At 43.9% G+C, this 13,349-nt stretch overlaps 1 protein-coding gene across 50 annotated transcripts in view; it reads right to left on the minus strand.

Moving 5' to 3' along the window:
* The window catches only part of ZNF438 (zinc finger protein 438), a 199,086-nt gene extending 186,484 nt beyond the window's left edge, over nt 1-12,602 (minus strand). For 21 of the 50 annotated variants that reach the window (XM_086334034.1, XM_086334019.1, XM_086334004.1 and 18 more), the window contains exons 1-2: nt 12,097-12,232; nt 11,365-11,443 (exon numbers count right to left, since the gene is read on the minus strand). The gene's annotated coding sequence lies outside the window, so the exon portion shown is untranslated. Of the gene's footprint in view, nt 1-11,364; nt 11,444-11,681 lie in introns of all 50 variants that reach the window. The other 29 variants (XM_086334005.1, XM_086334038.1, XM_086334002.1 and 26 more) reach the window with 17 other exon arrangements.
* Between the last annotated feature and the right edge of the window lie 747 nt (nt 12,603-13,349).

Consider the following 13,349-nt stretch of genomic DNA (forward strand, 5'->3'; position numbering starts at 1 on the left):
TCTAACTGTTGCTTCCTGACCTGCATATAGGTTTCTCAAGAGGCAGGTCAGGTGGTCTGGTATTCCCATCTCTTTCACAATTTTCCACAGTTTATTGTGATCCACACAGTCAAAGGCTTTGGCATAGTCAATAAAGCAGAAATAGATGGTTTTCTGGAACTCTCTTGCTTTTTCCATGATCCAGCAGATGTTGGCAATTTGATCTCTGGTTCCTCTGCCTTTTCTAAAACCAGCTTGAACATCTGGAAGTTCACAGTTCAGGTATTGCTGAAACCTGGCTTGGAGAATTTTGAGCATTACTTTACTAGCATGTGAGATGAGTGCAACTGTGCAGTAGTTTGAGCATTCTTTGGCATTGCCCTTCTTTGGGATTGGAATGAAAACTGACCTTTTTCAGTCCTGTGGCCACTGCTGAGTTTTCCAAATTTGCTGGCATATTGAGTGCAGCACTTTCACAGCATCATCACTTTAGGATTTGAAATAGCTCAACTGGAATTCCATCACCTCCACTAGCTTGTTCGTAGTAATGTTTCCTAAGGCCCACTTGACTTCACATTCCAGGATTTCTGGCTCTAAGTGAGTGATCACACCATTATCATTATCTGGGTTGTGAAGATCTTTTTTGTACAGTTCTGTATATTCTTGCCACCTCTTCTTAATATCTTCTTCTTCTGTTAGGTCTGTACCATCTCTGTCCTTTATTGCCCATCTTTGCATGAAATGTTCCCTTGGCATTTCTATTTTCTTGAAGAGATCTTTAGTCTTTCCCATTCTGTTGTTTTCCTCTATTTCTTTGCATTAATTGCTGAGGAAGGCTTTCTTAACCTCTCCTTGCTATTCTTTGGAACTCTGCATTCAGATGCTTATATCTTTCCTTTCCTCCTTTGCTTTTTGCTTCTTTTCATAGCTATTTGTGAGGTCTCCTCAGACAGCCAGTTTGCTTTTTTGCGTTTCTTTTTCTTGGGGATGGTGTTAATCCCGGTTTTCTGTACAATGTCACGAACCTCCGTCCATAGTTCATCAGGCACTCTGTCTATCAGATCTAGTCCCTTAAATCTATTTCTCACTTCCACTGTATAATCATAAGGGATTTGATTTAGGTTATACCTGAATGGTCTAATGGTTTTCCCCACTTTCTTCAAGTCTGAATTTGGCAAGAAGGAGTTCATGATCTGAGCCACAGTCAGCTCCTGGTCTTGTTTCTGCTGACTGTATAGTGCTTGTCCATCTTTGGGTGCAAAGAATATAACCAATCTGATTTCGGTGTTGGCCATTTGGTGATGTCCATGTGCAGAGTCCTCGCTTGTGTTGTAGGAAGAGGGTGTTTGCTATTATCAGTGCATTCTCTTGGCAAAACTCTATTAGCCTTTGCCCTGCTTCATTCTGTACTCCAAGGCCAAATTTGCCTGTTACTCCAAGGTGTTTCTTGACTTCCTACTTTTGCATTCCAGTCCTCTATAATGAAAAGGACATCTTTTTTGGGTGTTAGTTCTAAAAGGTCTTGTAGGTCTTCATAGAACCATTCAACTTCAGCTTCTTCAACGTTACTGGTCGGGGCATAGACTTGAATTACCAAGATATTGAATGGTTTGCCTTGGAAATGAACAGAAATCATTCTGTCGTTTTTGAGACTGCATCCAAGTACTGCATTTCAGACTCTTTTGTTGGCCATGATGGCTACTCCATTTTTCCTAAGGGATTCCTGCCCTCAGTAGTAGATGTAATGGTCATCTGAGTGAAATTCACCTATTCCAGTCCATTTTAGTTCACTGATTCCTAGAATGTTGACATTCACTCTTGCCATCTCCTGTTTGACCACTTCCAATTTGCCTTGATTCATGGACCTAACATTCCAGGTTCCTATGCAATATTGCTCTTTAAAGCATTGGACCTTGCCTCTATCAGCAGTCACATACACAACTGGGTGTTGTTTTTGCTTTGGCTCCATCCCTTCATTCTTTCTGGAGTTATTTCTCCCCTGTCTCCAGTAGCATATAGGGCACCAACCAACCTGGGGAGTTCATCTTTCAGTGTCCTACCTTTTTGCCTTTTCATACTGTTCATGGGGTTCTCTAGGCAAGAATACTGAAGTGGTTTGCCATTCCCTTCTCCAGTGGACCACATTCTGAGACTGATACATTAGAATGCAGTTGGGAGCTAACAGTTTTGCAGTATAAGAGCTCAGTAAAAGAATGCTGTCTATAGAATTATAGGTACAGGAGGGAGTTATGGTTTAATTCTCTTCCATCAACATGCTGTTTTTTTGCTTAATTCTCTCTAAGAATTTCCTTCTTGGGAGTTCTTCTGGGGTAACAACTTAGTTAACCAGTCACCAAAGCTTAGTCTCTACCAGACTTACTAATTATTATTCATTAGTGATTATATGGGAAAAAAAATCATGCCTCAAGATTTTGATTTCTAAGCAACCAAATATGAAATGAAACAAAATTAAGTGCTACTTATCTACATAAATTATTAAATGTAGTCAAACATTTAAAATATTAAGTAAAAATACACAAATTAGTATTCAGCTAATTACTATAGATGTTTAATACATATATGTTGATGGTAAAATGCAAAAAGAAACCACAAGAAGCAGAATTTTAAGAAGTATATTAAATGCCTAGTATACACCATCACTGGGTGAGACACATGGTTTTCTACAAGAAATAATTTCCATCTACTTACACTGGTACTCTTAACATAGTAGTGAAAGTGTTGGTCGCTCAGTCATGTCTGACTCTTTGCGACTCCACAGACTGTGCCCCAAAAGACTCCTCTATCCATGGACTTCTCCAGGCAAGAATGCTAGGGTGGGTAGCCATTGCCTTCTCCAGGGGGTCTTCCCGACCCAGGGATCGAACCTGGGTCTCACGCATTGCAGATTTTTTACCATCTGAACCACCAGGGAAGCCCGTTAATTTTGCCTAGGTAAATATAAATTTTAAAAGGAATCACAGTAAGTTACCTAGGATGCTATATTTCACCTGGTCAGTGTGAGAATGACTTCTGTTGTCATCAAATACAATAGCTGACCACCACTCCCCCTCTGCTGGGAGCTACCTGATACAAATAACCGTCAGCCTGCTCTCCAGGGCTGCCCAGGTGGTACTAGTGGTAAAGAACCTGGCTGCCAATGCAGGAGATGTAAGACATGCAGGTTTGATCCCTGGGTCAGGAAGATCACTTGGACGAGGGCATGGCAATCCACTCCAGTATTCTTGCCTGGAGAATCTCATGCAGAGGAACCTGGAGAGTTACAGTCCATGGGCTCACAAAGAGTTGGATACAACTGAAGCAACTTAGCATGCACCCAACAGCCTGCTCTCCCAGAGCCTGAACTTAAAAAATGACAAAGCATGAGCCATCAATAGGCCATCAATAGACACAATTCTACTTTATACCATGTCTAATGTTCTTAAGGAAGCTAACTGCAATTGTGGTTTAAAAAAATAATAATAATCACATCAACTCCACTAAATTTAGAGATACTGCAGTAGCAGAGTTAAAATTCAGTGAGCTGCAACACGAGACAGCACATCTTTTACTTTTAAACTTGTGGTGGGTTCCTGTTTAGAGTTCTGGTGGACTTTGTTATTCAGATCAATTCTGCTGCTGAAAGCTAAAAAAGCTAAACAAAATATAATTGTATATGTTGTAGCAGAAAAGCTCGGAAATTAATCATGAAATCTACAATGGTATAAATTTATATAATCTTTCATGGTTTGAATTTGAAATATGCATATTAGGAAGTAATACAATGTGATAAATGTGTGTAGATTATAGTAGGCCCTGAAAGAGACTCATGGAAATACGATACCTATTTTTGTGTGTATTGTTCAAATTCCTACGTTTCCACATTGTTCCACATATAAGAGATGTAATCTATAGTTCTGCTCACGACAAATATCACCAGATCCTCTTTCTCAGACAAAAAAATCTAACTCAATGTTAAAGAGGATCAGCAGAGAAACTCAAACTTACTACAATGTGTGGAACTTTGGCACAATTCACTGAAATCAGTGGAAACCTGCCTAAATACTTCACACAACCCCTCCGTGGTCCTGTTATGCAAACTGCAACATTTCAGGCCAACTCCTTTATTTCACTAGTGAGCCCTGTCAACACTGAGGTAATAGAACTGGAAAAACTCATCACTCCACCATGATATTCAAATATCAAATTGTATTTCATTTGGCAATAATTACACAGTTGCCAAATAAAACTAATGCAAATATAGTATACTAGGCTTAGGTTTCGAGTCATTCTTTTCTTGAAACAGACTCCTGGGGAGCCTCGAATTGATCCTGCGATTGCTGAGGCATTCCTTCTCTCCTCTGACCCCTTCCCGCCCCACCCCTCACGCATGTTCCAGGATGAACTCATCGGCATGCGTTTCTGCATTTAGCCTCTAGTTGTATTCCCACAGGTCCTTCTGCACACTCTGCTCCTCCAGAGGAGAGCTATGTTTTATTCATTTCTGAACTCCTCACACCTAGCCAATGTTCTGCATATAAAGTCATCCCTAATATCTACTCCATGGCAGGGACTAGAGATGGAGAAGAAGAAATACAGACCTCACCCTCTGGAACCTCACAGAAAGGGAGTATGGGACAGGGGCTGCCTGAACAGAAACAAGTAATGAAAGGCCAGTTAGCCTGTGTTCCTTTCTCCTCTTGCCATTCAAGGCTTCTTGTTGTTTTTCAGTCCCTAAGTCCTGTCCAGCTCTTTGAGATGCCATGAACACCAGGTTTCCCTATCCTTCACTATCTCCCAGAGTTTGCTCAAACTCCTGTACAATGAGTGACACCATCTAACAATCTCATCCTCTGTCACCTCTTCTCCTCCTGCCTTTAATCTTTTTTTCCCAGCATCAGGGTCTTTTTCAGTGAGTTGGCTTTTTGCATCAGATGGCCAAAGTACTAGAGATTCAGCATCAGCATCAGCCCTTTCAATGAATATTCTGGGTTGATTTCCTTTAGGATTGACTGGTTTGATCTCCTTGCTGTCCAAGAGACTCTCAAGAGTCTTCTCCAGCACCACAGTTGGAAAGCATCAATTCTTCAGCACTCAGCCTTCTTTATGGGCCAACTCTCACATTCATACAAGACTACAGGAAAAACCATAGCTTTGCCTTTATGGATCTTTGTCATGAAAGTGATGTCTATGCTTTTTAATACTGTCTAGATTTGTCATAGCTTTTCTTTCAATGTACAAGTGTCTTTTATGATTCCAAGGCTGCAGTCACCATCCACAGTGATTTTGGAGCCCAAGAAAATAAAGTCTGTTACTGTTTCCACTTTTCCCCTATCTATTTGCCATGAAATGATGGGACTGGATGCCATGACCTCAGTTTTTTGAATGTTGAGTTTTAAGCTGGGTTTTTCACTCTCCTCTTTCACCCTCATCTAGAGGCTATTTAGTTCCTCTTCACTTTCTGCCATTAGATTGGTTCAGTTCAGTTCAGTCACTCAGTTGTGTCCAACTCTTTGCAACCCCGTGGACCAAAGCACACCAGGCCTCCCTGTCCATCACCAACTCCCAGAGTTTACTCAAACTCATGTCCATTAAGTCAGTGATGCCATCCAACCATCTCATCCTCTGTATCATCTGGTTATTTGAGGTTGTTGATATTTCTCCTGGCAATCTTGATTCCAGCATGTGATTCATCCAATCTGGCATTTCTCATGATGTACTCTGCATATAAGCTAAATAAACAGGGTGACAACATACAGTCTTGATGTACTCCTTTCCCAATTTTGAACCAGTCCATTGTTCCAAATCCAGTCCTATCTGCTGCTTCTTGACCTGCATACAGGTTTCTTGGAAGACAGGTAAGGTGGTCTGGTATTTCCATCTCTGAGAATTTTTCTGTTTGTTGTGATCCACACAGTCAAAGGCTTTAGCATAGTCAATGAAGCAGAAGTAGTTGTTTTTCTGGAATTCCCCTGCTTTTTCTATGATCGGACAGATGTTGGTAACTTCATCTCTGGTTCCTCTGTTTCTTCTAAATCCAGCTCGCACATCTGGGATTTCTTAGTTCACAAGCTACTGAAGCCCGGCTTGAAGGATTTGGAATATTACCTTGCTAGCATGTGAGCACAACTGTACAGTAGTCTGAATGTTCTTTGTCATTGCCCTTCTTTGGGACTGGAATGAAAACTGACCTTTTCCAGTCCTGTGGCCTCTACTGAGTTTTACAAATTTGCTCATATATTGAGCACAGCACTTTAATAGCATCATCATTTTAGGATTTGAAATAGCTCAGCTGGAATTTCATCACCTCCACTAGCTTTGTTTGTAGAAAGGCTTCCTAAGGCCCACTTGACTTCACACTCCAGGACGTTTGGCTCTAGGTGAGTGATCACACCATCGTGGTCATCCAGGTCATTAAGACCCTTTTTTATAGTTCCTCTGTGTATTCTTTTTAAGTAAACTCAATTTTTATTTTTCTATATAATACATGGATATAAGCATAAAATCTCCTTAAAGAGCTTACAACCCTGAGGCGATGTCCTTGGGTATATAAAGTATACAGCAATAGCAAATGAAATCTGAGCTCCAGGAATGAAAATGGACTTCAAAAACATAATTTAATATTTATGCAATTGCACACACACAAGTAGTATTCTATGCCTCATCTAGTCTCTGAATCCAATTACACCAACTGCCTTGGAGTTTGCACACTGGACAGCCTGACTCCCTACATATATTTCATCATACACAATGCCTCCTTTCCAACTGAAATTTAATAAATTAACATGGGATTTACATATACGGATTTATATACGGTGAGTGATTTGCCAGAAAGCATAATCGGTTTTTGACAACAGCATCTGCCCACATACAAACTTTGGCCCTCAGAAGGATCTTGATGCCATCTGACTATAGTAACCTTGTGGGGTAGGGTCCTTGATGGTCACCTGGGATCCTCCAGAGGTGAGGTTTTTCATATAATCTGAGGGCTGCATCAGGGTCCTCTGTGTATTCTTACCTCTTCTTAATCTCTTTTGCTTCTGTTAGCTCCTTACTGTTTCTGTCTTTTACAGTGCCCATCTCCCTTGGTGGTGGTGGTTATTGTTCAGTCACTCAGTTGTGTCTGACTCTTTGCGACCCCATGGACTGCAGCATGCCAGGCTTCCCTGTCCTTTGGTATCTTCAATTTTCTTCAAGAGATCACTAGTCTCTCCCATTCTATTGTTTTCCTCTGTTTCTTTGCATTGTTCACTGTAAGAAGGCTTTCATATCTCTCCTTGCTATCCTATGGTACTCTGCATTCAGTTGGTGTATCTTTCCCTTTCTCCTTTGCCTTTCGTTTCTCTTTTCTCAGCTATTTCTAAGGCCTCCTAAGATAACTGCTTTGCCTTCTTGCATTTCTTTTTCTTGGGGATAGTTTTGGTCACTGCCTCCTGTACAATGTTATAAACCTATGTCCACGGTTCTTCAGGCATTCTGTCTACCAGATCTAATCCCTTGAATCTATTCATCACCTCCACTGTATGATCACAAGGGATTTGATTTAGGTCATACCTGAGTGGTCTAGTGGTTTTCCCTACTTTCTTCAACTTAAGCCTGAATTTTGTAATGAGTTCATGATCTGAGCCACAGTCATGTCCGGGGCTTGTTTTTGCTAACTGTATAGAGCTTCTCCATCTTCGGCTGCAAAGAATATAATCAATCTGACTTCAGTATTGTCCATCTGGTGATGTCCATGTGTAGAGCTGTCTCATGTTGTTGGAAGAGCTGTCTCGTGCTATGACCAGTGCATTCTCTTGGCAAAACTCTGTTAGCCTTTGCCCTGCTTCATTTTACTCCAAGGCCAAACTTGCCTGTTTCTTCAGGTAACTCTCTCTTTTTTTTTTAGAGTTCTGCCCACCACAGAGAGTAAAAACTTTATTTTTTACTTTTGCATTTTCTTAATATAAATTTATTTAATTGGAGGCTAATTACTTTACAATATTATAGTGATTTTGCTATACACTGACATGGATATGCCATGGGTGTACATGTGTTCCCCATCTTGAACCCCCTCCCACCTCCCTCCCCATCCCATCCCTTTGGGTCATCCCAGTGCACCAGCCCCAAGGACCCTGTCTCATGCATTGAACCCGGACTGGCAATCCTTTTCACGTATGATAATATACATGTTTCAATGCCATTCTCCCAAATTATATCCCCCTCGCCCTCTCCCACAGAATCCAAAAGATTGTTCTATACATCTGTGTCCTTTTGCCGTCTTGCATGTGGCGTTATCGTTACCACCTTTCTAAATTCCATATATATATGCGTTAGTATACTGTACTGGTGTTTTTTTCTTTCTGGCTTACTTCACTCTGTATAATAGGCTCCAGTTTCATCCACCTCATTAGAACTGATTCAAATGCATTCTTTTTAATGGCTGAGTAATACTCCATTGTGTATATGTACCATAGCTTTCTTATCCATTCGTCTGCTGATGTACATCTAGGTTGCTTCCATGTCCTGGCTATTGTAAACAGTGCTGCGATGAACATTGGGGTACATGTGTCTCTTTCAATTCTGGTTTCCTTGGTGTGTATGCCCAGCAGTGGGCTTGCTGGGTCGTATGGCAGTTCTATTTCCAGTTTTTTAAGGAATCTCTACATTGTTCTCCATAGTGGCTGTACTAGTTTGCATTCCCACCAACAGTGTAAGAGGGTTCCCTTTTCTCCACACCCTCTCCTCTACAGATACCTCTTAACTTCCTACTTTTGCCTCCCAACCCCCTATGATGAAAAGGACATCTTTTTTTGGTGTTAGTTCTAGAAGGTCTTGTAGACCTTCACAGAATCAAAATCATTCAACTTCAGCTTCTTTGGCATTAATGGTTGGGGCATAGCTTTGGATTAATGTGATGTTGAATTACTGTGATGTTGAATCAAGACAATGAGGAACAAAAGCAGGCTTTCTTTTCAGAAATACAAATGTGTGTCTTCAGCCCTGACCATTCCTCTGAGTTCCATATTCCTACATCCAAGAGCCTGTTCAATGTGTCAATCTAGTGGGAGTTACAGGGATGAATTGCACGGATTCTGAAACAAGATTGCCTGAGTCTGAATCCCAGCTCCATCACTCCCAAGCTAGGAGATGGCAGGCTTCTTTAGTGGCTCCTCCACACACAAAACTGTCATAAGAATTACATGTATTCACATGTGTAAAAGTGCTTAAAACCAGCCAAACACACAGTTCACACTGACATGGAGATTACTGCTATTACCAGCACTGGGACTGCTGTTACTATGTCTGCATGCATGCGCATGCTATGTCACTTCAGTTGTGTCCAACTCTTTGCAACACTCTGGACTGTAGCCCTCCAGGCTCCTCTGTCCATGGGATTCTCCAGGCAAGAATACTGGAGTGGGTTGCCATCCCATCCTCCAGGAGATCCTCCCAACCCAGGAAATCAAATCCACATTTCTTACATTTCCTGCACTGGCAGGCGGGTTCTTTACCACGAGTGCCACCTGGGAAGCCTGTTACTATGTCTATGGAGCATCTATAACTTGTCCAAAACAGAATTCATGGTTGTCCTCCCAAACCCCTTCCTCCCTTCTCAGGAAATAGCACCACTGTCCCTCCAGCTGTTTCAGCCTAAAACCAGAGAAATCATTACTTCTCCTTCTTCTCACACTCCAACTTCTAGCATCAAAAGTATACTATGACTTTGACCATATACCATCATCTCACCAACTATCTCCCCTAGCCCAAACCCCTGCCATCTCTCCCCAGGCAACAGTAAGAGACTCCATCTCCCCGCTTTCAAAACTCCCCATTCCACAACCCTACTGCTAATTCTCCCTCCAAGAAAACTGCAATTAGATGCTATCCCCTTGATGCAAGGCTCCCTGTAGTTTCCCATCACATTCAGAGTAGCGTCTTCACACACCCCTGCCCCTTTAACCCACAAGGGTCCCCCTAGCTGCTGGCCCTCCAGTATCACTTACCACCACCTTCTCCCTTCCTTGCCTTGTTCTAAACACTCTCCCCTTGCCACGCCTTGGACACCTCAGGCTTGCTTCCAGCTCAGACCACTGCTGTCGCCAAGACAGTACCATACAATCCTCTGAAGTCTGAACTCTGAGGTCGAGTTACCCACATTCAAATACTGTTCCTATCACATTTTAGCTCTGTCTGCAAGCATGTATGCTCAGTCGTTCAGCTGTGTCCGACTCTTTGCGACCCCATAGACTGCAGCCCCCCATGGAATTTTCCAGGCAAGAATACTGAAGTGGGTTTCCATTTCCTACTCTAAGGGATCTTTCCAACCCAAGCATAGAACCCACGTCTCCTGCATTGGCAGGTGGGTTCTTTATCACTGAGTCACCTGGGAAGCCATGAGCACATGTGTAACATTTCTGTGCACTGGTATCCTCCTCTATAACAAAAAATGGAGATATGAATACACATCTCAGGTTGTAAAAATCTAATTTAGTGTTTAGAAGAATGCCTCACATAGTTAGCTCTAGATTAGGGTTTACGGCTACGATTATGCCTGCCTAAAAATTTATTACCTCAGGTTCTTCCTCTGAAATGTATTCCCTGATGGACAACATGTCAAACAACCCGCCCTGTACTCCCACTGTTGTTCTTATCTTCCTTGACTTCACTGCACTTACCACCATCTGAAATAACATTATGTACTTATTCTTTGATGTCTGATACCCTCCTGGACCATGAGCTCCACCAGGTTGGCAACTTCATGTTATTTGCTGCTCTATGTGTAGTTCTGACTCAGAACCTGACTTTGAAAGTACACATCTCCTAACCAGGTTAGAGGACCAGCCGGAGTTTCTTAATAACAATACTTAGCCAGCCTTTCATTTTCATGATCACATCTGATCCTCAAAAAACAAACAGTACATATACTATCACCTCCCATTTTGGGGAGAAAAAGTTCCCAGCTTGGGTGACTTCTCTTTGGACACAAAGCTAGTAACTATCAGAAACAAAAATCAGAATCCTCGCTTTCTAAGGCTCTTCAAACTAGGATGGATGGGTATTGGGCCCCTGAGCTAAATTTACAGAAATGTTTGTATTCAATTTCCTGAATAAATACACCCTAGGGGCACCCAATATTCTTCCTTTCAAAGTTCTTAACAAACACTTGCTCCTGAATTTGAGAAGTTTCATAGTATAGCACTAACTCATCAAAAATGCACCAACCTCTGGCAAGCCAAGAAAGTCAAACAGTAACATATGATGAGGTGAAATTCCAAACTGACAGAACAACCCCTAAAACACAGTGTGTCTGTTGAGTATACTGTGCTCATTCCAGGACGCTCAGTTTTCTCTACAACACCAGACAAGGGGGCGTTTTAATTGCTGAGAACATTGTGATACTGATACCAGTGATGTCTTGACTCCTGTCCACCAAGCTCAGAGACAAGAGTTCAGATCTGTGGTCCGGTTCAAGTGTTGTCCGTGACTAGATGGGCAGAAGGAAAGAAGGCAAAATTTTGAAAACATTCCCTACCTACAAGGCCTCTGGTCACCACATTCTCAGAATAACCGACTGTCTTAAGTTTTCTCCTGGCAAGGTTACCTCTCACAATGCTCCCGGCCCTGGGAGATGTCCATTAGGGAGGTTAGAGGCCGCTATGCCTCCATTTTACACAAAAAGGAAACTGAGGCAGCAAGTGGCCAGCCCTGCAGCTCGCCCTCACCTATCTTGAAGCTGCTGGGACCCCAAAGGAAGCCCAGATATGCGGGGGTCTCTGCAGGAACCCTGCACCGCTGACTCAACATGTCAAACTCCAAGACAGATCGAATTCAGTCCTCTCTAGGAGGAAGAATGAAAAGAGGCTCTTCCCTTGGACTCCCCGTTCTCTGGCCTCTACTGCGGTCCCAAGGGAGACCGTGCGAGTCTCCCCGGGCGCGGCCTCGCCTGCTCGCACTGCCGCCCCGCCCGCCACGGAGAGCGCGCTCCCGCCCCGGGCGGGTACCTGTCCCGTCACCGCGTTCGGCGGCTCCCCGGACCGCCCCAGGGGCGGAACCCAAGGCCACCACCGACTCCCGGGGTGCGAACAGCTGGGGGAGCCCCGGAGGCCCAAGCAGCTTCAGGAATCCTCAGAAACTTACAGTTTTCCTACCGCGTTCGCGTCACGGCGAGGTGACGTCAGAGGACCCGGCGCCTGGGCAGGTCAGGCCGCGGGCACCGCCCCCCGCGCGCCGACGGGAGACACGCCCCTTCCTCAACGGCCCCGCCCCGCCGCGGGGCCCCGGGCGCGGAGCAGGCGCAGACGGCCCGCGTGGCTGCCTCCTGGAGGGCTTCCCAAACCAGGTCGCCGAGGGCGGGGGCTGCTCGAGAGAGCTGTGCTCTAGCCGTGGGGCCGGGGGCGAGGCAACAATGAGAGTGGGCAAAGACCCACAGCAAACAGGGTGTCGCTAAGGGGCTAGGGCTGGACGCCAGAGTTGTGAGGTAAATTTTCCACAGACTTTGCCTTTCTTCCCTCACGTGTTCGTTAAAAGTTCTCCACGTGCGGAAGCAGCCATTTGCTGTCCATCAGGTGCTGCGGTCCCCTTCGCCGGGAGCGCTCAGGTCTCCCACCAGCCCTTGCTCCTATGCCGCCCCGCCCCGACTCCGCCCCAAGCAGTCGGCCCCGCCCACCCCCAGTATACTCCTCCCCAATCGGACCACCCCCTCCACCTGGCCCCGCCCCCTGGGGGTCCGCCCTTCCGGCTACTACTGGAGGCAGGACCGGCGCCCCGCGACCCCACCCTGTCCTGGCGGCTGTTGTAACGTTTTCCTTGAGTTTTTAGTCTTTCCTCTTCCTACTAGATTTCCAACTTTTGCACCGGTTCCACTATATTAGCTTTAGCAGACGATGATCTGTATAAACAAAATATTTATGCGTCTTCGCTCGTGTAAACTTTCCACCTCCTCCTCACCTGGTGACATTTTCCTGCTCCAGCCGTGGTCTCTGCTCCTATTTTATGCTCTTTTCTGGTTAAAAGATGGCTTAGTCAAAGGAAAACTGAAAGCTCGAAGAACCGACAGCAATATGTTAAACATTTATTTCTGGCTTATAGGATTTTTCTATTAGTCTTACAGTCAGGAAAGAAAATAACACTTTATCCTAAAAAGTAACTCAAACAACTACGTCTTGGGGAGAAATAAAGACTGGGGAAAGGAGGTCTTGGAAGTAGACGCCAAGGAGGAAGTACTGAAGAGAGAAAGGATCACTTTTTAAAACTTGGAATCACGACAAATAGCTAGATCAAGCATGGAATTTTGCCAGACAGCTCGAGTGTAAATAAAACCTGAAACAATGGTTTGTTTACACTCTCATTGAAAATACTGTAGTATTTTTATAGGAAAGAGTGATGAAGAT

This window comes from Bos grunniens, chromosome 13 (assembly GCF_055505025.1).
Source record: "Bos grunniens cultivar Pamir isolate PY7600 chromosome 13, Bosgru_T2T1.0, whole genome shotgun sequence".
NCBI lineage: Eukaryota > Metazoa > Chordata > Mammalia > Artiodactyla > Bovidae > Bos > Bos grunniens.